The sequence below is a fragment of the Geotrypetes seraphini genome, chromosome 1 (genome assembly GCF_902459505.1).
Source record: "Geotrypetes seraphini chromosome 1, aGeoSer1.1, whole genome shotgun sequence".
In the NCBI taxonomy this organism is placed as follows: domain Eukaryota; kingdom Metazoa; phylum Chordata; class Amphibia; order Gymnophiona; family Dermophiidae; genus Geotrypetes; species Geotrypetes seraphini.
Window position 1 is genome coordinate 254,981,663 of NC_047084.1, and position 23,338 is coordinate 255,005,000.

Below are 23,338 nucleotides of genomic sequence, written 5' to 3' on the forward strand. Positions count from 1 at the left end.
TGGGATGGAGCTCGGTTGATATTTGTTAGACTTAGGGGGTTCTTGGCTGGAAGAAGTTGAGAAACACTGATATATGATTAACTATGCAAGCTGATTTAAACTTAATTCGCACCTCAACTGATAACCAATGAAGATTTTTATATGGTAATGATCAAATTTAGGTTTCATGACTAAGCAGGGATATACAAAGCTGCAGCCCATAGGGCAAATACAGCTCAGCTAGCTTTGGAATACAACCCACTTGAGATTTTAGCAAAATAAACTTGTATCTAATTAGCTAATACACATGATTCTGAAGAATTATTGCAGAGCTATTTGGTAGATATGAAGTTACAACTTTGAAAAAGATTCACAACTGTAAGAGTATCACAGTGCTTATCAAGCTTTCAGTGACCATGATCCCATTATCACAACCAGAGAAAGTACCCACCCTGAGAGGCATGAGCTGATGTTTGTTATGGACATCCTGCCCAGATCACAAACACAAAAGGCAGGTTTTTAGGGTCATAATCCACAGTTTGGAATCTTTGGGATAGCACAGGGGTGGGCAGCTCCAGTCCGGAATCCAGTCGGGTTTTCAGGATTTCCCCAATGAATATGCATTGGAAATCAGTGCATGCAAATAGATCTCATGCATATTCATTGAGGAAATTCTGAAAACCCAACTGGATTCCGGCCCTTGAGGACCGGAGTTGCCCACCCCTGGGCTAGCATATGCTTGTAGCCTATATCCACATGAATTTCTGATCATGCAGCCCACTGCTGAAAACTCTTGGATGCTCATGGACTAAAATAATGTCATGTACTTACCTCACAGGACACGGACACTAAACAGAAGACAAGTTCAGGCCTCTTCCTGCTTTTATCCTACTGCTCATCTCTGCCCTATAAGGCTGCACCTGCAATTGGTCTCTTCCTAAATGCCTTTGGGCTGACTGGCCCTTGTAGGCTTCCACTGGTTGGTTCCCTATATACCAGGGGTATCAAAGTCCCTACTCGAGGGCCGTAATCCAGTTGGGTTTTCAGGTTTTCCCCAATGAATATGCATGAGATTTATTTGCATGCACTGCTTTCATTGTATGCTAATAGATCTCATGCATATTCATTGGGGAAATCCTAAAAACCCGACTGGATTGTGGCCCCTGCTATATACCCTGGAACTCCCAGTCTTTTCTGTCCTCAGATAGGTCTCTTGTGGAGCTCTTGAGTGCCTTGTTCTCAGTTAATTTCTGGTATCTGACTGTGCTTAGTTTCTTGTTAATGAATTTGCACTGCCAGGCTTAACTTCTGCTTGTTCTCGAACTCTGCCTGCCTCTGCCTTTTTGTCTTTGATTTGTTCTTAATCTGGTACCTCTCTTGCCTCCTCCTCTATCTGACCATTGTGCTTCAAATCCTGGCAGCTTCTGAGTACTGGAGGGTTCAACTCAACGAGAAAGAAGGTAAAGGTGTATGACCCCAATCCCTGAAGAAGGTGCACGCCTCAGGTCCCCTGCAACAGGCCAGTTGTGACAACTGAGAGAAGAAGTAATTAGGAGGAACAAAAAAATCTCTGTGTAGCTGTGAATGAAGACTTGGGATGGCAAACCCCAGCTCTAGATCCAATTAAGCAAGAAGCCTGCCGGAGCAGAAAAAAATCTGCAAGCTAAAAAAAAAATCAAGTAATATTTATATGTAAATAATGTGAACTTTGCATAAAAAATACAAAGATAACGCTACAAAAATTAGCAGACATGGAATTAAAAACCATACTTTTCAAGAAATTCCTGAAGCAGCAATAACATCACGACCTCTTAGTAACTCTAAAACTGACATTTTGATCTACCCATCACCGCACTAATAATAACAAAAGAACCTCCGCTATGACCACCTATTAATTCTTTTACAAACCACCTCACCCTCAACAACCCATTAAATGTTTATAAGATCTACAACTTACTTCTCTAGCTAATCATTGTAACTCTGTTTTTTTTAAAATTAACCTTTTGTAATCCGCCTTGAACCGCAAGGTAATGGCGGAATAGAAATCCGTAATGTAATGTAATGTAATTAACTCTAGTAACAATAAGATGCAAATGAAGCCACATATTCACACCTTCAAAATATTTCCTCTCTTACAAAGTGCACCTTAAAAAATGAAAGCACCAAAGGAAAAAAAAGGTTCTGTACCTGCTGCTAAGTAGTGAGGCATTCTCACTGCATGTTCACAAGGTTCAAGATCAAAAATTTCTAATGTGAATGATTTCAGTAGTGTTAGGAAGTCCAATGAGCAGGAAGCCACAATGGAAGCTCTCTGTATCCCGTACACTAGCTGTTCCTCTCCACACACTCCCCTTCATAACCACAACAGTTGCCAGTGACTTCTGACTTGCAATAACAGCAAATGCCCGGAAGAATTCCTGCTGCAAACTACTCAGAATGATAACGAATTTACTTTATCTCACTAAGGCAGGAGTTCCCAGCCCAGTCCTTGAGACACATTCAGCCAGTTAGGTTTTCAGGATATCCACAATGAATATGTGTGAAATGAAACGGAATGCACTGCCCCTATTTTATACAAATCTATCTCATGCATATTCATTGTAGATATCCTGCAAACCTGACTGGTTAGGTGTGTCCTGAAGACTGGGTTGAGAACCCTTGCATTAAGGCAATGATATGTTAGCATTTATCCAGTATTTGAGGGCCAACATTACAGGTCTGCCTGAAATTCTCTAACAGATTTTTTTCTGCTATGATTCTTTATAAGCCATCAGTGAAATCAATGAATGCACTTGGTACTTCATCAGTATATTATTCAAGCTGTTATGTCAATCAATCAATCAATCAATCAAGAAAAAAAAACCCTGAAATACAAAAATGTACCTAAGCCTTCAGAACAGAATGGGAAAAACCAATAAGAAGAAAACATGTTATCAGCTGAACTGGGACAACACCAGAAAAACTAGTCATAGTCCACAATCTCTATCGACTACCTCAATATCTCCAGTGATCTCCGTTAATGTGCCTTCATATTCCTTTACTATTTTGAGTTTGTCAATGTGGACAAAGCAATGAAAAAAATATTATTAACCTTTAATTTGGAACAGCAGGGAAGTAAAATGAAAAAGAATGTAATAGTAATACTTATTTTGAAAGCTCTACTGTACTCGTACGTAATCAGTGCTACACAGTGGGGCTACATTTTCAGGTAGGATATGTTCCTTCCCCAAGGAACATATAATCTAAGTGGCTACATGAGGCAATGGTAGATTTTTTTTAAAAGGCAATTCTATTCTAGAGAATGACACAGGGAGAGAATTTGTCCCCGTTCCCACGGTTAACCGCGGCAAACCAACCATGTGTCATTCTTTAAGGAAAGAAATAAGAATCAGAGTATGAATGGACACAGTCGCTAACCCTCAAGCCTTGCATTGAAGAATGCTGGCACAGAAGGAATGAGGTTGAGATAGACACTAAAGAATGGCATGGGATTGTTTCCCGCAGTTATCCACGGGATCAGGGACAAATTCTGTTCATTTTGGTCTCCTTAGTGGCCTAGCTTTTAGAATAGTGGCGCCAATAATTGACAGTGATGTAAATAAATGGTAGCTTCTAGTCTTTAAACCAGTGTATTGAAAACAGTGTGCTCTGGCACACTCGTATGCTGCCCACAATTCCAGGTGTGCTATGAGGCGCCGGCTGCCTGCCTACAGAGGCACATCCTGTAGGCAGTCAGCCAGCGCCAGCACCTCTCCTTTTCTCCATGCCTCTTCCCTTCCAGCACCCCTCTCCCCCCCCCACTGGTGGCTCAGGGCCCTGTCTGGAGGGCCATCGCGCGGACGTCAATGTGTTGATGTCATGCATGTGCGCGACATCATCGCATCAACATCCGTGCTCTTCTGGATGCCCTCAAGCCATGGCTGCCAAATTTAGTGTGCCGCAGCTTTGCAAAGTTTGCGAGACAGTCGGGGGTCAATATTCAAAGCAATCTTACTGGCTAGAAATGGCTCCTAGCTGGTTAAATCAACTGCTAATTAGCCAGTTAGGGCTGCTGACAAGAAATGGTTAGCGCCAAACTGCAAACTGTGTACATCTCTCTTGTAAATACATGTTATGCAAGTTAAGTGGGTATTTGCAGAACAGCACTTAACTGCCCTACTAGTATTCACAAAGTGTGCACAGTGTGGTGCTTAAGCAATGATCCCAGAGCACTTAAAACCCCTCAGTCACTCAGTAGAAACAGGAGTTGAATCTCAGGGGCTGGAAGGAGCGATAGGTTCCTGAAAAACTGGAAAAGTCTTGAACTGCAGGTCCCAGAACAGAAGGGCTGAGGGAAAACCGGGAGTGGTGTTTCCCTATTGGAAGGGATTTAAGTAGCCTAATATTACAATGGATGAGAGTGTGGGTGTGGGCCCCTTCAAAGGCTGAGAGGGAAGACCCAGGATACAGCGGAATATTCCAGCAGATAAGGAGATAGAGAGGAGGGCAGGGACAAGCAACCCATGAGGAGAGCCTAGAGGGCAGAGAAAGAGAACAGGGTGTGGACAGGAACCCTTCTTGGAGAGAAATGGCCAGCTGGAGTGAACAGGCTACCCAGCTTAGGGCAAGGATGACCCCAAAGTAAGAGCCGAGTCGGAAGCTGTGAAAAGGAATGAAGCATGGTCATGGGCATAGCAGAGGCCAGTGAGCCAAGTGAAGAGAAAATTCCTTGCTGTTAAACATTGGAGGAAAACCAGATACTATAATTCTCTGAACGGTGTGAATTTGCTTCTGGGTTGCAAGGTGCTGTTCTGCATGCTTAGTAATATTTTGCTTTACTCCCTTGGCAGCTGGGGGTGGATCAGTGTGCAGAGTAGCACTACCCAATTCAGGGAAAAAAAATTCAATTTGATTCAGCCTATTGAATCAATTTTTCGATTCAATTCACTTTTCCTGCCCAATCGGATGTCTTTTTCAAACGGACTGGCGGGTTTATTTTGTAGCCTCTTTACCCATCCCACCCCACGCCGGTGCTGTGGTGCAAACAAACACACAAAAGACTTTTCCTCTCTCTGTTAGACAGCGAGTATGAGTTAGGATCTAACACCAGCTCAGGCAGGATACACATTTCAAATCTGACATACTGTAATCACAAAATAGAAAATAAAATTATTTTTTCTACCTTTTGTTGTCTGGTCATTTTATTATTCAAATCATGTTGGTCCCAGACTCTGGTTTCTGTTTGTCTCCTATCCATTTGACATTTTCTTCTTTCTCCTTGCTCACCATCTTCCATCTCTGTACCTTCCCTTCCACTGATATATCCAACATTTTTTTCCCACTGTCTACCATCTCTCTTTTCTCTGCTTTGTGCCCTAGGTCAAACCTCTCTAATCCCCTCCAAGCAGCATCTCTCCCTTTCTCCTCGCCAATATAATGTCAAATATTTCTTCTCTCCCCATGCACCATCTCTCCCTGCCCTCCACCCTATGTCCATTTCCCCCTCTCTCTTCTCCATGCATGTCTCCCTCCACTCCACTATATGCAGGATTTCTCCTTCTCATCTTTTCTACCTCTTTGTTGCACTCCCTTCCTCTCCTACATCCCATGTCCAACAATTCTTCCTATCCCCTGTTCAGCAGCTTTCCATCCCTCCCTCTCATCCCCCTGTTCATCAGCTTTCCATCCCTCCCTCCCATCCTCCTGTGTGACAGTTTTCCATCCCTCCTCCGTGAGATCTGACATACCGTCAGGTCTCCTAATTCAGCAGCAGCGGTGGACAGCTAGCAGAGGCAGTCTGTTAACATGCCATTCAAGGCCTACCCCACCAGGGCTTCCCTCTACCACATCATCGGTGACACAGCAAAAGGAAGGTCCCGGTGGGACAGGCCACAAACAGCCTGTTTAGAGCACTGCCTCTGCTGGCCATGAACTGCCACTGCTGCTTTGTCAGATCTCACTATAAGAAGGGATGTTCCTGAATCAGTTAGTCCAATTTTGGGGGGAAATGAATTAATTTGAATCAATGCACCAAAGTGAATCATTGAATTGATTTAAATCGGAAGATTAGGCAGCACTAGTGCAGAGAACACTGCAAGGGAGGTGACTACCCTAGTTCGGGGGGGAAGCAAGTCTGTAAGCCCCACAGCTAGACATTTGTTGAATATTTAAAAAACACCTAAAAGCAAGGAGAGATGAAGGGGAAAGAATCCCCAAGGCATCCCTCAGAGAAAAGGCACCAAGAGCTTAGTAACTGAAGGACATTGGAGGCTATCCAAGATAAGAATACTACAGGGGAAATTGTTCACTGGAAGCTGAAACTGTGTTTAGTTTATATTAACGCTACATCCAAAACTGTGAGGAGCCACAAAACTGTGTCTGAGACAGTATAGCTATGAAAGGTTGCTAAACTGGCAAAGTGTGAACTGTCCAGAAGGATACTGCAGAGCTAACCTAGGGCTAGAGTCACTAAGCGAACCGATCAGTTTGCGACCCCTTAACAAGCAGATTTCCCTCCGGCCCGATTCACAAACCTGTCCTACAATCCGCTTCAAATCCATGCATGCAAATGAGGGGAAATGTATGCAAAGTAGGCAGGGACACAATTCACCAAACAAATTTGGGACACCAATTGGTTTGGCCAATCAAGAATAGAAGCGACTGCTGGGGACCAGTCGCACACATCTCTGCTGACTCTCCTGCTCCACTGCCACCCTGCACTCTGCTCTGGGAAAAAAATTATTGGTCTGCCTTCAAGGTGGAACTGAAAAGCCTTGTAGAACACGTAATGTCTATGTAATCCAATAGGCAAGCCGACCCACTGCAGAAAGCAGAGTTAGCCCCTCCCTCTTTTTCTCCCAGAGCAGGTAAAAAGGAATAACATCCCCCTTCCCAACCGCTTATGTGCACACGTCCTCTAAAATTGATTTGTGAAGGACCCAAAGGCTCCTGAAAAAAATTGAGGGAACTGCATGTAATTAAAGTTTGGGCCATTGGTGAATGGGTATGTGAGCCGGAGAGATCCGCGATCCCTGCAGTGCGAGCCCATGGGTTTAAAGCGGAAGGTGACAGAGAGCAGGAGAGTCTGGGTGGCAAGAGCAGGGGCTTGGCTGGAAGGGGAGAGCAGGAGAGTCAGCGCATGTATTAAAAAAAAAAAAAACAAAAAAAAAACAACCTGGACATAAAACGCATGTGCAGACTATTTGCAGGGAAAGCAGATGGTCTGCGCATGCATCTGGATTGCACATTCATGATCCATGCGGTCGGAGGGAGGAGTTCCTCCAATCGCCCTAATTTGAATCTCTTAGCGTTGTGAATTCGTCGGGCCTGCTCTAATTGGTCACGGATCGCCCCCCCTGAAAAAAAGGTTTGTGAATCTAGTCCATAGAATACTAGGGGTTACATGGCTAACTGCTATGAGCACTTACACCAGCCTCTGACATGATTTAAGTGCTTAGGCACAAATTGCAAACATGCTACCATTCTATAATGGCAGTTCTGCATAGAACTTCAGTTATAGATTCACGTTCAGCATAGCATGACTAAATTTTAGCAACATGCACTCTGCCCATGCTCCATTCAAATTCAACCCATTTGAACACCTATCCACAAAGCACACACTACTAAAAATACGTGAATGCTTTCAGAATAGAGTGTAACTGAATGCAAATTACTAGATTACTTCTTTTCATAAGAGAAACTGGTTGAAAGAATCTTGAGGGGAAAACATATCCTTAATTTCTTTCTTTATTTTTTTTTTTTTAGTTCAATAATTTTTATTAAGTATTTTAAAGGATACAAGAATCATTTAAAGTACATAGAAACAAAATAAAGCTTTCTGTATATAGAGTATACAAATCTATGTTTAACTGTAGAGGAGCAAAGGCTCCAATTATTGAAGATGCATGTAAGGGATATATAAGATAAAGATGAGAGAGAGCAGTAAAGGAAAAAGGAAAGAAAAATGAAAGAGAGAAGAGAAGAGAAGAAAAGGATAACAGGAGTGTCTAAGAAGATGAGCGCACATAGGAATCTAAGAATGACCATGGAGATTTGTTGTATTTCAAGTTCATGCAGGTTCGGAATGTAACTCTCTTCTCATATGCATAGGATTCAAATCTATGATACATACTCAGAGAGTTCCACCAAAAAGTATAATTTAGTAGCGAAGGTGATTTCCAATTTTTTAGAATGTGCATGAGAGCAGTCACCAACATGGTATCAATGAGTTTAGATGGACAATTTGATTGTGTGAAACATGGGTGTTGAGAGCGAAGGATTACAATGTCCATAGAGATTTCTTCTGAGCAGTTAGTAATAGATTGTATGGTGTTCCAGACGTAGGTCCAAAAAGAACGGACTAGAGTACAATGAAATAACATATGATCAAGAGTTCCTTCCTCTTTCAAACAGTTCCAGCCAACAGAGTCTTGCTTTAAGTTAGCTTTCCACATGCGAAGTGGGGTCCATATTGCCTGCCACATAAGAAAGTACATTGATTGTGATACTCTAGAAGATAAAAGCGGGCGATTTGTTGATGACCAGAAAAGCTCCCAATCAATGTCAGAAAGCGGAGTGGTAAGTATAGCATCCCAGTGCTTCATAGAGTGAGGTGAAAAAGTGAAGGAGTGATCTCTTAAAATACTATAGAAGGATGATATCGCCTTGCCTTTTAATAGAGACAAAGAAGACCAGTGGTAAATAGTATTTTTGGAAGTCATATAGTCAAATCGTATATGCATAGAAGACAACACTCCAGTGAGAGAACGCCATTGTGAATAAGCAGAAGGAGGCAGCGAGTATGTAAAGCACAGTATATCGAATGGAATTAACGAGTTGAGGATAGACAATTGATGGACAAACCATATACCTGCCCGCTGCCACCTTTTCCATGATAGAGATTTGTCGTGATTTTGAATTTTGGGAAAACATATCCATAGGCCACTCTTGCAACCAGTAGCCATCACTTAAAAAATCATGACTATCAAATGTGGAGTTACAAATTCACCACCACTATAATTATTATTTATTTTTTTTAGAATACAAAAAAAACAGTCTTTTGCTGCTACCAAGAAACCCTGTAATTGTGGATTCACCTGATCAGTTTTGGAAATATACTGCAGCGGTATAATGGACTACAATGTTTGTACCTAGACCTCTTAACTGTTTTGAAAACAGCATGGAGAAGTCAGTCGCATAGCATCATCTACTAGTCTGGCTGCCCTAAAAGATTCAGAGTTGGAGAATCTCCCTCACACACTGAACATCTATTAGGTTGCACACATTCTCTCTTTCTCTCTCTTTATTTTGGCTTTTTTGACAGCATTTCAGCATGGACAGTTTCTCACAGAAAAAAAAAATGTCCTTGGATTCAAGCTATCTTAAGTTGTATTTAGCTTTGTCTCTTTCAGTGGAGTAGTCACACAGACAAGTTTGGACAGGTCCGAGTCCAAAGTGGGCAGGCACACCCTGAAGCTTCTCTCTGCCCACACGCATGATGGGCTTACTTTGGAGGACTATGACTACACACAGGATGAGATCTGCAGGGATACTAAGCTTGCCATCGAGTCCTGCCTGCCCCCCTCCCCCCACCTCTGGAGCTGGGGCTGCAACAGGTGGTGACTTGCCTTTCCCCAGAGGTGGAACACTGGGCTGCATGGAGTCATGGCACTGCTGCAAGTGGGACCTGCACTGCAGCCTAGCCCTGGAGTAGTACCTGAGCCGCTGCAGCAATTTTCAACAGCTTGTGCTGCATGGGCCAGTGCAGGGCCATTATCCACCACATGCTCCATTCCACCATAAGAGGAAGTGGGTGGGCTTGAGCCGAGATTTGGCGGGCAGAGTCCACCCAGTTCTGACCATAGCTGTGCCCCTACTTACAACTCTCACACAGTTTTCTATATTTTGACATGCCGTGACTTGACTACATTTTCCTGCAGTGCTCTTATGACCTTGCCTGTTTTACAGAAAATTCAGTGTGGAGTGCATCTCACAGACACACACAGATCTCTCCCATATACAATATGTCAGGCTGCAGCTGGCCTCCCACTCTCAGAGTTCTCACTTTTGTATTATTGACTTGTTCATCCCAGACCACATGGTAATAATAAGCCAGCCTCAAATCAGTACTGACCCTGTCTGTCTTAGGCCACTGATGTTTCCTCCTTTTACAAAACCACATTTGGGTGATATATATGAAGATGTAGTTGGGGATGCTCCCATCAACAACACATCTGCCTAGATAGCTTAGAAAAGGTCACAAAGTGCAAGATTTCCCCCAAACTTCTCACACAAGTTATTGTCATAGCTCATGAAGAAGTTGCTAATGTGGCTGTGTCAATATCTAATCTAATCTAATATTTCTGTGTTGCACATACCTATGCAGGCTCAAGGCGACTTACATAGAAAAGAGAGGAGAAGAGGAGAGGGGAAGGGAGAGGGGGGATGCTTAGGCGGGAAAGGGGAGAGAGGAAAATCTGAGTGTTCATGTGTCAAAAAGGAAGGTTTTCAGGTTGTTCTGGAATGTGGTGTAGTTGAGTTCCATTCTGGTCTTTTCAGTGAGTTCATTCCAGGTTTTTAGCATGGAGTGAAAAACACGCTGGTATTGGACACACTGGGCGGTGTGCCACCTGTTGTATTTCACTGCTAGATTTGTTCATTCATTTATTGCATTTAGTAGACAATGTTACTTTACAGCCCACAGGCATTTACAGCACAAATAATCACAGAAGTCACTAAACATTAATCAACATTACATAATCAAGACATAAAAGATATTATTTATGTTAACCACCCTTTAGATTAATCCTCCCATTCTTGTCTAAATAACACATGCTTTCTGCTTGCTTAAAACCTAATTTTCTGAGGTAATATATTCCACAAGATTAAATCTAGTGCCCACCAAACACAGTTACATGCAGTCTGCAAATGCATAATCTTTTGTGAAGGAACCACTTCCATCCCTACAATTCTGTAAAGAGGGAAGTGAATGGGCTGAAAGCAAATCTGTCCTATATGTGCCTGATGCAAAACAGAGAAAATGAGAAGTGAAGTTTCATGTGCTTATTATATATCACCAATAATAAAAAAATGAAAATAAAATTTAATGGTAATATAGTAACGTATCAAAACAACAGTTTGGCATTCAAGAAAATCTTATTGCAATGCAGTGAAATACGTGTCTCTCTCAAAGCATGCAAAAATTGCAGACAACAAAATATGTTCCTGTATCCCTTGTAATATTTTTAAAGGTCAACACAAGGGCCTTCAATCACACTTTGACTGAATAGGGAGCTAACACATAACAGGAAAGGTGGTGCTCTAATGAGAGAAGGGTAGGAAGGCAGGTACATGACAGATATCATGTGAAGAGATGAGGGTAGAGAAGGACTGAAAGATGGCCATAAATGGAGACAAGCAAGACAGAAAGGAAAGCACTCAGCACATGAGTCATGAGAGGTAGAAGAGAGGGGCCATACTGAGGACAGGATAGGAGAATATGGTGCTGATATTATCTGCATGGTTTGAAATCCTCATGGAGAGTGTGTAGAGTTGGGAGTTTGGATGAATATGGGGATGTGTGTGCACACTTGTGGGTGGGGGTGTATTTGGTGTAGGGATTATGTATGAGTAAGGTTACCATGGTGTTGCCGTTAGGTGCCATCAACTCGTGCTCGAGTCCTAGTGATTTGATGAATTACGGATCTACAAAAAAAAAAAAAAATCAAGACTTTTATCAGCATTGGTCTAGGTCCCCTCTGATTGCTCTGCACACGAGATGGCACCCTGTGTGCTCTCTCAATTCAAACGGTGTGCTCTCTCTCTTTCAAATGGTTCCTTAAAATGCAGGGATAAAACTTCAGAGATGACATTGGTGAGGAATGAAATGGGGGTTTTCTCCTCCAAATCCTCCGGGATTCCAATAATTCAGATATTTTCCCTTCTACTTCTGTTTTCCATCTCCTCCAGATCAACAGAAAGCTGGGCAATAATTTTGCGATCCATCCTGCTCTGAGAAGCAGTCTCCTCCACTGCCACAATCCTCTGCTCTATTTGTTCAACATGAGCATTGCTTACTGCCATCTGATGAGACAAATTAGAAACCACATTCTGAAGACCATTTAATTTAGATGTAGTTTCCTTAAGCAGATCCTTTTATTATCTGTAAATCCGCTATCACCTGCTCCATAAGATCACTGGATTCCTGAGGCAGATGAATCTTAGATGTTGTAGGGGGATCAGTTTGCAACCTCGTGTGATCTCCCCCCGATGAACAAGCAGCATCTTTCTTATTTTGCCTTCCTGAAGCCATGCCCCCCCAAAAAAACCAAACAAACAGAGAAAAAGGATGTTTTTAAATCCTCCAGAGTGTTCAAGTATGTGAGGCAGGGGAGAGCAGTGAGATTATGCTGCCATCTTCACTCGTGGCCAAGCTCCATTTGGAGTCCATTTGGAGATCCATTTGGGGGCAACTGAATGAAGTATTGGAAAATCCAGTGGCATTGACGTACGATACCGTGCTATTTGGCACATTAATGAGGGCTAAAAGCCCAATATCTTCTCATAATAACAAACTTCTCTTTATAATGACAGGGGTTGAAATACAACTTATTTTGAAGAACTGGAAAAATTGGGATCATTTAAATTATAATTTCTGGTGGGAATCTCCATGCCACACTTTTAAACTGGAACGTATGATGGCCATACAACAGGAACATTATAGAAAATTTATGGATGTTTGGGAACCATTGTGTGTATTTAGATTTTAGCAAAGCCTTTGATAGTGTTCCACAAAGACATCTAATAAATAAACTGAGTGCTCATGATATGGGTCCCAAAGTGACGGGCTGGGTCAGGAACTGGTTGAGTGGAAGGCAATGGAGGGTAGTAATCAATGGAGATCGCTCTGAGGAAAGGAATGTTGCCAGTGGTGTACCTCAAGGTTCTGTTCTTCGGCCTGCTCTTTTTAACATTTTTATAAATAATATTGTTGAAGGGTTGTCGGGTAAGGTTTGCCTCTTTGCGGAAGATACTAAAATCTGCAATAGAGTAGACACGCAGGATGGCGTGAATAACAAGAAGAAAGATCTGGCGAAGCTTGAAAAATGGTCTGAAATTTTGGCAGCTAAAATTCAATGCTAAGAAATGCAAGGTCATGCAGTTGGGCTGCAAAAAACAGAGGGAATGGTACAGTTTAGGGGGTGAAGAACTTATATGCATGATTGAAGAGTGGGACTTGGGTGTGATTGTATGTGATGGCCAAACAGGTTGAAAAGGTGACAGCAAAAGTTAGAAGGATGCTAGGTTGCATAAGAAGAGGTATGGCCAGTAAAAAAAAGGAGGTATTGATGCCTCTGTATAAGACTTTGGTGAAACCTCATTTAGAATATTGTGTACAATTCTGGAGGTCGTACCTTCAAAAAGATATAAAAAGGATAGAGTCGTTCCAGCGGAAGGCTACAAAAATGGTGTATGGTCTTCGTGTTAAGGCTTATGGGGACAGACTTAAAGATCTCAATCTGTATATTTTGGAGGAAAGACAGGAGAGGGGAGATATGATAAAGAGTCGTTTAAATACCTACGCGATATAAATGTGCATGAGTCAAGTCTCTTTCATTTGAAAGGAAACTCTGCAATGAGAGAACATAGGATGAAGTTAAAAGGTGATAGGCTCCAGAGTAATCTACAGAAATACTTTTTTACGGAAAGGGTGGTAGATGTGTGGAACAGTCTCCCAGAAAAGGAGACTGTCTAAATTCAAGAGGGCCTGGGATAGGCACGTGGGATCTCTCAGAGAGAAAAAGAGATAATGGTTACTGTGGATGGGCAGACTAGATGGGTCATTTGGCCTTTATCTGCCGTCATGTTTCTATGGTGGTGGAGATGGAATACAGCAGATTGAAGGGGATGCAAGAGGGAGGAATTTTGGACATTGTGATGGAGAGAGAGATGTGGCATGATAAATACATCATCTGTAAACATAATGGTTTTTCTATTTCTATAAAGTTTGTTTACTCCTGGCAATTTTTTTATTTTACATCCCTCCATTATTTTTCTCTTGTTGTTTGCCTCTTCCTACAAGTGCTGTCCTATTCTGGGTTTTGTACACCTTTACAGCTCATCAATGAATTTCTGGGCTTTCAACATATTAAAATGTAAAAAAGTATGTAAAGGTAAGTAAAAGCCATACTATACCTTTCTCAAGTTTGCAGACACAGAGAGGACGCTATCTGACTCCTGTTTGTAGAAATGATTATAATTGAACTACTGTGCTTAAGTATCCAGATAAGAACTGCGTCACTTCCACCCTTAGGTTTTAGTCCAATGGAAGCTCCTCATCCACAATGGCAATACGGAAATTCTAAACAACTGTAGTAACGTCATCTGTTGAAAGAGAATGGAACCAATATTACTGCAAGTTATCCTTGCAGCATAGTGTATAGTGGAAAAAAAAGAATAAGCATCGCCCCTTCTCTTTCTTCTACACAATAGTCCTTTTCTAGTGAATATGGAAGACTATGAGGTTTTCAGAACATTTATAGAGGTATCCAACATCCATAGCACTGGTAAATACAAATGTAATATAGCATAATGCAATAAAAACTAGTTTTTATGTTTATCATATGTAGTGACTGTCATTAGCTTTGAGTAATCTAAGCTGTATTATTATCAGCCTACATTTGTACAGAGCATCTAGAATCAGACAATATTTTGATCTGCGCGTGCAAAAACTGCAAACTAGGACTGTGGAGTCAAGAGTTGGAAGCAATTTTGAGTGGAGTTAGAGTCAATAAAAATGTGCCAACTCTGACTATCTTCAAATTAAAAACTTACAACATTATAATACATGGTAAATTTACCATGTTATACCTATATATATACGTATATATTTTTGTCCTGGATCTTAAGCAAGTTATACTTACCATTATTTTAGATCCAGAACAAAAAATGTAGGGGTCGGAGTCAGACAGTTGAAAAATAGAAGAATCGAAGGTTTGATGTACCGATGCCACAGCCCTGTCTGCAACTGTAATTTATAAAAAGCTGCTAATAAAGTATATACAGTGCTGTCAAAATATGACCTGCTCAGAACCTTGAAGATTTTTTTCAGTCCAAGATAAATGAAATTGTAAAGTCCCTACCACAGTTAGTCATTAAACAGGTAGAAACAGATGAAATTTTAGGTTATTCCAGTAGATGGTATGTGGACTTCATTTAAGTTGGTTGACATCTACGATTTTCCAAAGGGGGTTGTAGACTGAACCCTTGTTCTGCAAAGTTGCTGAGCTCATTGACAGATAATAAGCTCCAATGGCTTACTAATTTGATCAATTCACGACTACAGCATGGGATCTAGTTTCGGAGAGGAGAGGAGAGGAGTTAAAAACATATCTTTGGTTTCAAAGGGCCTGTTTGTAGCAGTCCCCTATAAATCATATCTATAAAGACAGAGGAAAAGTCCAAGGTCTTTCTGAGAGGAGAGAAAGAGGGAAGCGGACATTTTCTTTCTGAGAGAAGAGGAGAGGAGAACCATATATCTGGGTAAGTATGCATTATTTTGCTCTAAGCTTTGATAGGTTTGGGGAGAAAAGCTAAATTGTAGGTTCCCTTATATAGACAGTTTGGATCTTAAAAGATCAAACTTTACTTGTCTCCATAGAATAGCCTTTCATAGTTCTATAGTTTTGTATGCTTGAACTTTCTTCTAGAAAGTTTCTGGCAGGCAGAGCAGGGTTAAAATTAAAAATTGAAAAAAGGTGTGATAATGGATTCATTTTTCAATTTTTTTAAATAATTTTCATTTTATTTTCTTTCAAAGGAACCCTGACGAAGGCAAAGATGCTGAAACACAGACCATGTTGGGTCCAATATATGTTACTATCTTTATGAGCAATTAGTGGCTTTGTACAAATTTTTTAATATATTGACTTTTGATGATTATATATGCTTTTATATTTGGACATTCTTTTTGAATAAACTTTGTTATTCACCACAGTTCCTGCTTCATCCAGAGGCTTTTGTTCCATTTTGTTTTGTTTTGGATTTACCAGCTGCAGTGGAACATAGGTTCCCCCTTTTTTCTTTGTGTGATTGCTCACTCTGAGAAACAGGGCATTTCCCCCTTCATTTTTAATGTTCATTGCTTACTTTGTGGTATCCCCCAAAAAGGTTGCTGGGAGAACAAATAGACATGAAATTCCTATTAACAAGGCTGCAGAAGAATGAGCTTAGCCTTTTACACCTCCTCAGACTTGGTAATAAGCTGAACTCAATGTTGAGGCTTTTTCAACCTTTAGTGCACTTTTCTGCATCTGCGCAGAATAGCTAATAGACTTATAACCATTTATTTGAATATGCTGCGCAGATATCTAATGCAATGCTTTATGCAGGATTAGCTTCTGTGCAAGACCCTTTTCTGCATCTGTGCACCCAAAAAATTGTGTACTAACCCTATGCAAACCTTGCACATTGTACTGCATTGGCCCTAAGGACTCCAAGTTCCCTTCTGTATAATACCAGTTTAGAATATGAGTTAAGATCATTGCTTCTTTCAGCTGTTTTTGCTCGTCTCCCCTCTTCCATATTGTTTTCCTATGGTGGACAAATATATTCAAATACCGGTACTCCTCACTATGCATATATCATACTAATTTAATTGAATAACTGTGGCACACCTTCCTGCTCAATTTTATTTCAAAATTATCCAGCGTTTGCACTTATGAGAAAAAAACTATTCAGTCCACAATCTTGCCAACTTTCTGCTGTATAATCCCATTACATAGCAGATCTAAATCATCTAGAATTCTGCTCTGTGTCTTTCTGTTTACTACTCCCCCAGCGATATGTTCTGAGCAAATGTAACTTTTTCTGGAAGCCTTCTGCTGTACATCATTTATATGGCCTTAGAACAACAGGGCTTCCATATTAAAGAGAAACTGAGTCAACTTCAATTTCTCCATGGAAGCATGAGAGAAACTAAGAACTTACATTACATTACATTACATTACATTAGTGATTTCTATTCCGCTTGTGCCTTGCGGTTCTAAGCGGATTACAAGTTAGAGGACTGGACATTTCCAGTATCATTGCAGTACATATAATCAAGAATGCGTTAAGTTACAATTGTTGTTCTGGACTTTTCCAGGATAAATTGGTAGTAGATAGTAGATAGTGAAAGGTTGTTTAGACGAATAGAGATAATATTGTCCGGATTCTGCTGTTTAGACGAATAGAGATATTACTGTCCGGATTCGGGTGTTGCTGGTGGTGGTGTTAGGGTAGTCATGAGAGCAATTTCTAATACTTTTGTGAGGTTATGATGATGGGAAGTGTTTTTTGAAGAGATGAGTTTTGATTTCTTTTCGGAATGTTTTAATGTCTATTGATTTGGTCAGTAGATTGGTGATGGTAGTATCGATTTTTGCTGCCTGTGTCGCTAAAAGGCTGTCATATAGTTTCTTTCGTCGTGTTCCTTTGAGAGGGGGGTGAGTGAATAGGCTCTGAGTTCTCCTTAATCTGTGTGAGAGGTTACGGTGTAGTCTGTTGTTTAGGTAGCTGGGTGCTGTTCCGTGTATTACTTTGTATAGTAGACAGTAGAATTTGAACTGGGATCTTGCTTTTATTGGTAGCCAGTGTGAGTCTAGGTATGCTTTGGTGATGTGGTCATATTTGCCTAGTGAGTAGATGATTCTGAGGGCTGTGTTCTGAACTGTCTGTAATTGTTTTATCATGTAATTTGGGCATTATAGGTATAGGCTGTTACAGTAATCTACAATACTCAGTACTAGGGATTGTACTAATATCTTGTATTGATCTTTGTTGAAGAATTTTCTTATTTTTCTTAGGTTACGTATTGTGAAGAAAGCTCTTTGGATGATTTTGTGGATTTGTGACTGCATTGTGCAGTTTCTGTCTAGTTGAATTCCCAGGATCTTGAGTGTGCTTTGCATTGGGTACTTGATTGTATTTACTTCAAGAATAAATCTCTGCTTTAATTTTCTCAATCAGATCACGGAATCTCCCATACCCAGTTTATTTCCAAGAATGTTGTCAAGCATTTTCTTGCACTGTTTTCTTGCCATTTCAGCTCCATAATGGAGGAAGAATAGTTGCATGAAAAAAACCCTGCTTATCAAGCAAAATCATTTCTACAGTCAATTTATTTTTTGTTTTATCAAGGGGCTCCACAAGCTCAGTTCCACACATGCTTTCGTAAAATAATTTAAGATTGGGTTCCTGGGAGACCTCTCCAAGACATCACTGTGTAAAAAACGTAGGAGCAAACAAATTTCCTTAAGTCAAACCTTGCCACCAGCTAAAAGACACTTTAAAGCAAAAAGACCCCTGAAATCTGAATGCTTTGAAAGCTGCATGGGCTCAGTGGTAGGTTCTCAAGTAGAATAATATCCTAGATGGCCTTTTTATTAAGCTGCGATAAGCATTAAAATGTGCTCACAAAAGGGATTACAGCAGGGGTCTCAAAGTCCCTCCTTGAGGGCCGCAATCCAGTCGGGTTTTCAGGATTTCCCCAATGAATATGCATGAGATCTATGTGCATGCACTGCTTTCAATGCATATTCATTGGGGAAATCCTGAAAACCCGACTGGATTGCGGCACTCAAGGAGGGACTTTGAGATCCCTGGATTACAGCATAGTGCACTCAAAGTGTCCCGCAGTAACTTTCTGTACGTGTGCTCACTATCCACAGGCTAAAAAGTAAAATTTAATTTTTAGCACTGGGGTGGGATGGGTGCTGGAGAGTAGGTGTGTTCTGCACTAACTAACTACTGCAGCTACATTGCTGTGTGCTAACTGATTACTGCATGGTTAGCGCATGACCCCTTACTACCTACAAAATAGGTGTTGATAAGTGCTCATGCGCTAATGGGAAAATTAGCTATGGCCATTAATGCTGAACATAGAAAAACTGGCACCCTAATTGAGGTCACCTGGTGACACCTAACTAAAATTCACACCTAACCTAAATTACTTCAATTAGCTTTAATAGCATGATGATTGACCGCACCACTGAAGTTAATTGAATAATTAAAAAAAAAAAAAAAAGTTAAAAGCTAGGTGCGGAATTCTGCAGGGCGCCTAGCGAAGCCTAAGTCAAGGCACCTTCTAATGCCTACCTGAAAATAGGCATGGTTAGGGGTGGAGAATAGGTGTGTCCTGGTAAATCCTGTCCTAATATACCTGTGCCTACCTCCAGGATGCCTAAGCGCCACTAGATAAGATTCTATAAACAGCACCTTGCAGTTGAATGATAACTGTGCTGAGTGCTGACTACAATGTAGGCACTGCTAAGTGCCATTTATAGAATCTGAGCCAAAATGGCCTCAGTGTGCAAGAATGACACATGTAAGCACAAGCTAAGGCCCGTTTTTGCCACAACTTAGTAAAAGGGCTCCTTAGTAATGTAGATTCAAAGACTTTTAATAAACAGCTTCTGAATAGTGAAGATGAATTCTACCCTTACCCCCCCCCCCCAACGATCTGGGTTCAGTAATGACCCAGGAATTAACACCTTTTATTCAGAGTTTACTAATATGCAACAATCTCTGCAGTAAAATATGGGTCACTGAAGTGATGTACTAGTTTCGTTTGCACATTTCTGATTTTTATGTATATAGCCCTTCATAATAATAATAATAATAATAACTTTATTTTTTTATACCGCAATACCACAAAACAGTTCAGAGCGGTTTACAGGATAAGAGACTGTACATTTACAGCGAAGTTACAGCTTAGTTATAGCAAAGTTACATCGAGGTTACAGCATATCGAAAAACAGTTCAGAGCGATTTAAACAATGTAGGTGCGGAGAATTGGTTAACAATTATATGGCATAAACCAGTGACAATTACAAAAAGATCCAATAATTGTTGCATGGGGAGAGGGGAAGGGTAGGGAGGGAGGCAAGGGATTATTAGTTTGGTCGGGGGGACGGGGGTTAGAGGAATTTATCAACTGCACCATGCATGTTGTAAGCAAGAGATCATGCAAAATACCCTCCAGATTCAAGGTCTTCTCATTGTTTGTGTTAATTGGGAAATCATGACAGCTCCAAAGACAGACGGATGCAAAACTGAATGGAAAATGAGTTTTCATTTTCAGTCTTACTGAACAGTATCTACACAGCACAGACTACACAAACAATTGAGCAAAAAAAGCCTAGAATGGCAAGACATGCTAGAAGACGTATCTTTAGCTATAAAGTTAACTGAAAAATAAGCCTTGCAAGTAAAATTATTTCTACAGGCTGACAGCAGTTACTTACCTGTAACAGGTGTTATCCAAGGACAGCAGGCAGATATTCTTACAAGGGGGCAACATCTTCCATGGAGTCCTGTACGGACAGTCTAAAAGAGCATAGTCATTTTAAGAAAGCTTCAAATGTTTGAAGACCACCCATACTGTGCATGTGCGAGTGCCTTCTCACCCGACACCAGCTTGTAGCTCCTTCAGTTCAATAACGACAACCAGGGGAGGCGGGAGGGTTGTTCCTGCTGTCCTTGGATAACACCTGTTACAGGTAAGTAGCTTCACTCTATCCCAGAACAAGCAGGCAGCATATTCTCACATGTGGGACTCCCTAGCTGCCAGAATCATGCCTCTGAGAGGAGGGTTATTGACAATTACCTTAAGCCTGGCAAAACCAACAGGGTTGGAGGGAAGTTGGCTTCTAAGTGAAAAATAAATTTTGTAGACCTGCTTGGCCAAACCAGCTATCCAGACTGGAGTAATTCTCTAAACAGCAGTGGGATATGAAGGTATGTACCGAGGACCAGGCGGCTGCTTTACAAATGTCCTTAACAGGAGTGAAACGTAGATGGACCACTGAAGTTGCCATTGCTCAAACTTTTTGTACAGTGACACACCCTTCCAGCGTCAGCCCAGCCCAAGCACAGCAAAAAGAGATATAGTCCACCAACCATGTGGAGATGGTTCTCTTGGTGACAGGAGATATAAGTCTGTTTGGATCAAATGACAAGAAGAGCTGAGTGGATGTCCTGTGAGGTTTGGTCCGATCTAAGTACAAGGCAAGGGTACAGTCCAATGTGTGAAGCGCTTCTTCATCAGGATGAGAATGTGGTTCTGGATAAAAGACGGGAAGAAACAGAGATTGGTTCAGATGGAATTCTGAGATGACTTTCAAGAGGAATTTAGGATGAGTATGAAGAATAACCTCGTCGTGGTAAAATGTTGTATAAGGTGGATCTGATACAAGAGCTTGAAGTTTACTCACTCTTCTTGTAGAAGAGCTATGATGAAGATTACTTTCCAGGTGAGATGCTTAAGAGATGAAGTTGAGAGTTGTTCAAATGGAGGCTTCATCAGAGTGGAAAGTACAACATTAAGGTCCCAAGTCACCAGAGATGGTTGATAGGTGGCTTGATATGATGCAGGGCTTTCATGAATCTGGTTACCAATGGATAAACAGATGATGGTTTTTTGCCTAGTGGTACATGAAAAGCACTAATAGCACCGAGTTGAACTCTGACTGAAGTAGTTTTAAGATCAGTCAGGAAGGTGCAGACAAGTGATCAGATCTAGTGAGTAGAGATTATACCATACTGTGAAGAGTCCACTTGAAGTGATAGTAGTGCTATGTGGAAGGTTTTCTAGAAACTTCAATGATGGCCGACATTGGTGCAGAAATTGTGAACCCCTGCAAATCTCAAAAAAACGCGAATATGGTTTTTCATGGCGGACCCTGAAGAGGGCAGTGGGAGAGGGCAGCAGGAGAGCAGCCGGAGCACCGCGAGTGCAGGAAATCACTCACGGTATGATCTGACTGCCTCTTCCTGCACTAAGTCAGGCTTTATCCAATCAGGAGCTGCCTGACTTAGTGCAGGAAGAGGCAGTTGGAGCATACCACAAGTGATTTCCTGCACTCGTGGCGCTCCGGCTGCTCTCTCCTTGTCGGCGGTTCGCAGTCGGAAATTACCGCGAATGACCGGGACCGCGAACCGCCGATCGCGAACGACCGGGGGAACACTGTACTTGCTGAGAGAGACCATATGTGAGTGTCAAAGAAATCAGATTGGGATGTAGAAGATGTTAGCAAGACTGGTAAAGTGAGGAGAGGAAACCATGGTTGACTTGGCCACTAAGGTGCTATGAGGATCATGGTAGCCTGTTCTTGGTGATGTCTGAGTAATAATAATAATAATAATAACTTTATTTTTGTATCCCGCCATACCCGGAAGAGTTCTAGGCGGTTCACATCAATTAAACAAGGTTACAAGTGGTTTACATCAGTTGAGCGGGGTTACAAGCGGTTCAATAACAAATTGATCAAAGTTTCCAGGGGGGGTGAGGGAAGGATGTAGAGGGGAGAGGGGTTGTTAGATAGAAGGGGCGTTGGGATCCTGGTCTTGGAAGAGGCGGGTTTTGTGTAGTTTTCTAAAGCCGAGGTAGTTGGGGGCCTTGAGGGCCATTTGGGATAACCATGGGTTTAGCTTAGTGGCTTGGAAGGCGAGGGTTTTGTCAAGGAATTTTTTAGAGTGGCAAAGTTTATGGGAGGGGTAGGCGAATAGTTGGATTCTGCGGGAGTCCTTGATGCTGTGATTCAGGGCGAAGTGAGGGATGATGTAGCTTGGGGATAAACCAAATACTGTTTTATAGCAGAAGCAGGTGAATTTGAATAGGACTCTGGATTCTAATGGCAGCCAATTGAGTTTGTGGTAGAAAGGGGTGATGTGTTCCCATTTTTTTAGTAGAGTAGAGTCTTTCCAAGTAAAGGAACTGATGGAAAAGCATAAAGGAACTTGTTTCTCCAGTCGAGGAGAAAGGCATCCGATTCCAGACATTTCGGAGCGTAGAGTTTGCAATAGAAGAGTAGAAGTTTGTGATTGCACTGTCACATTCCTGCCATGCTCCTGTATTTATTGTCAGTCATACCATGTACTGTCATGCATCCTAATGAACTGCCATGCTATAAAGTACTGTCAAGTTCTATTAGTTACCACAATGTCATATCAAAAACTCATATTATCACCACATGCTGTAATGAGGTCTTGTCCTGTCAAATCCTATTATGTATTGCCATGCTTATTGACTACTATCATGCTCCCTCTTGTATTGTCCTATCATGTCATGATCTAAAATGTACTGTCATGCTCTACATTAGTATACCACATTCTACTTTATTATGTAAACCCTGTTATGCCTTATTATGTATACTCTGTTATGCTTTATTATCTATTTATACTTGTAACCCATTCTGAGACCTTCTGGAAGGACGGGATATAAATCCAAATAAATAAATAAAGCAAAGAGTTCTACTTATGGTGTTCCCCAGTCCACAAATATCTGATGTAGAATGGTGGAACTGAGCATCCACTTGTGCAGTTGTAACATTCTGCTCAATTT

General features: G+C 41.3%; 1 protein-coding gene across 12 annotated transcripts in view; it reads right to left on the reverse strand.

Moving 5' to 3' along the window:
• The window catches only part of JAKMIP1 (janus kinase and microtubule interacting protein 1), a 341,711-nt gene that overhangs the window by 206,839 nt on the left and 111,534 nt on the right, over positions 1-23,338 (reverse strand). For 9 of the 12 annotated variants that reach the window (XM_033949625.1, XM_033949596.1, XM_033949539.1 and 6 more), the window contains exon 2: positions 14,152-14,340. The exons of 2 other annotated variants lie outside the window; for them this stretch is intronic. The gene's annotated coding sequence lies outside the window, so the exon portion shown is untranslated. Of the gene's footprint in view, positions 1-2,166; positions 2,348-14,151; positions 14,341-23,338 lie in introns of those variants that run through there. One more of the 12 variants, XM_033949567.1, reaches the window with a different exon arrangement.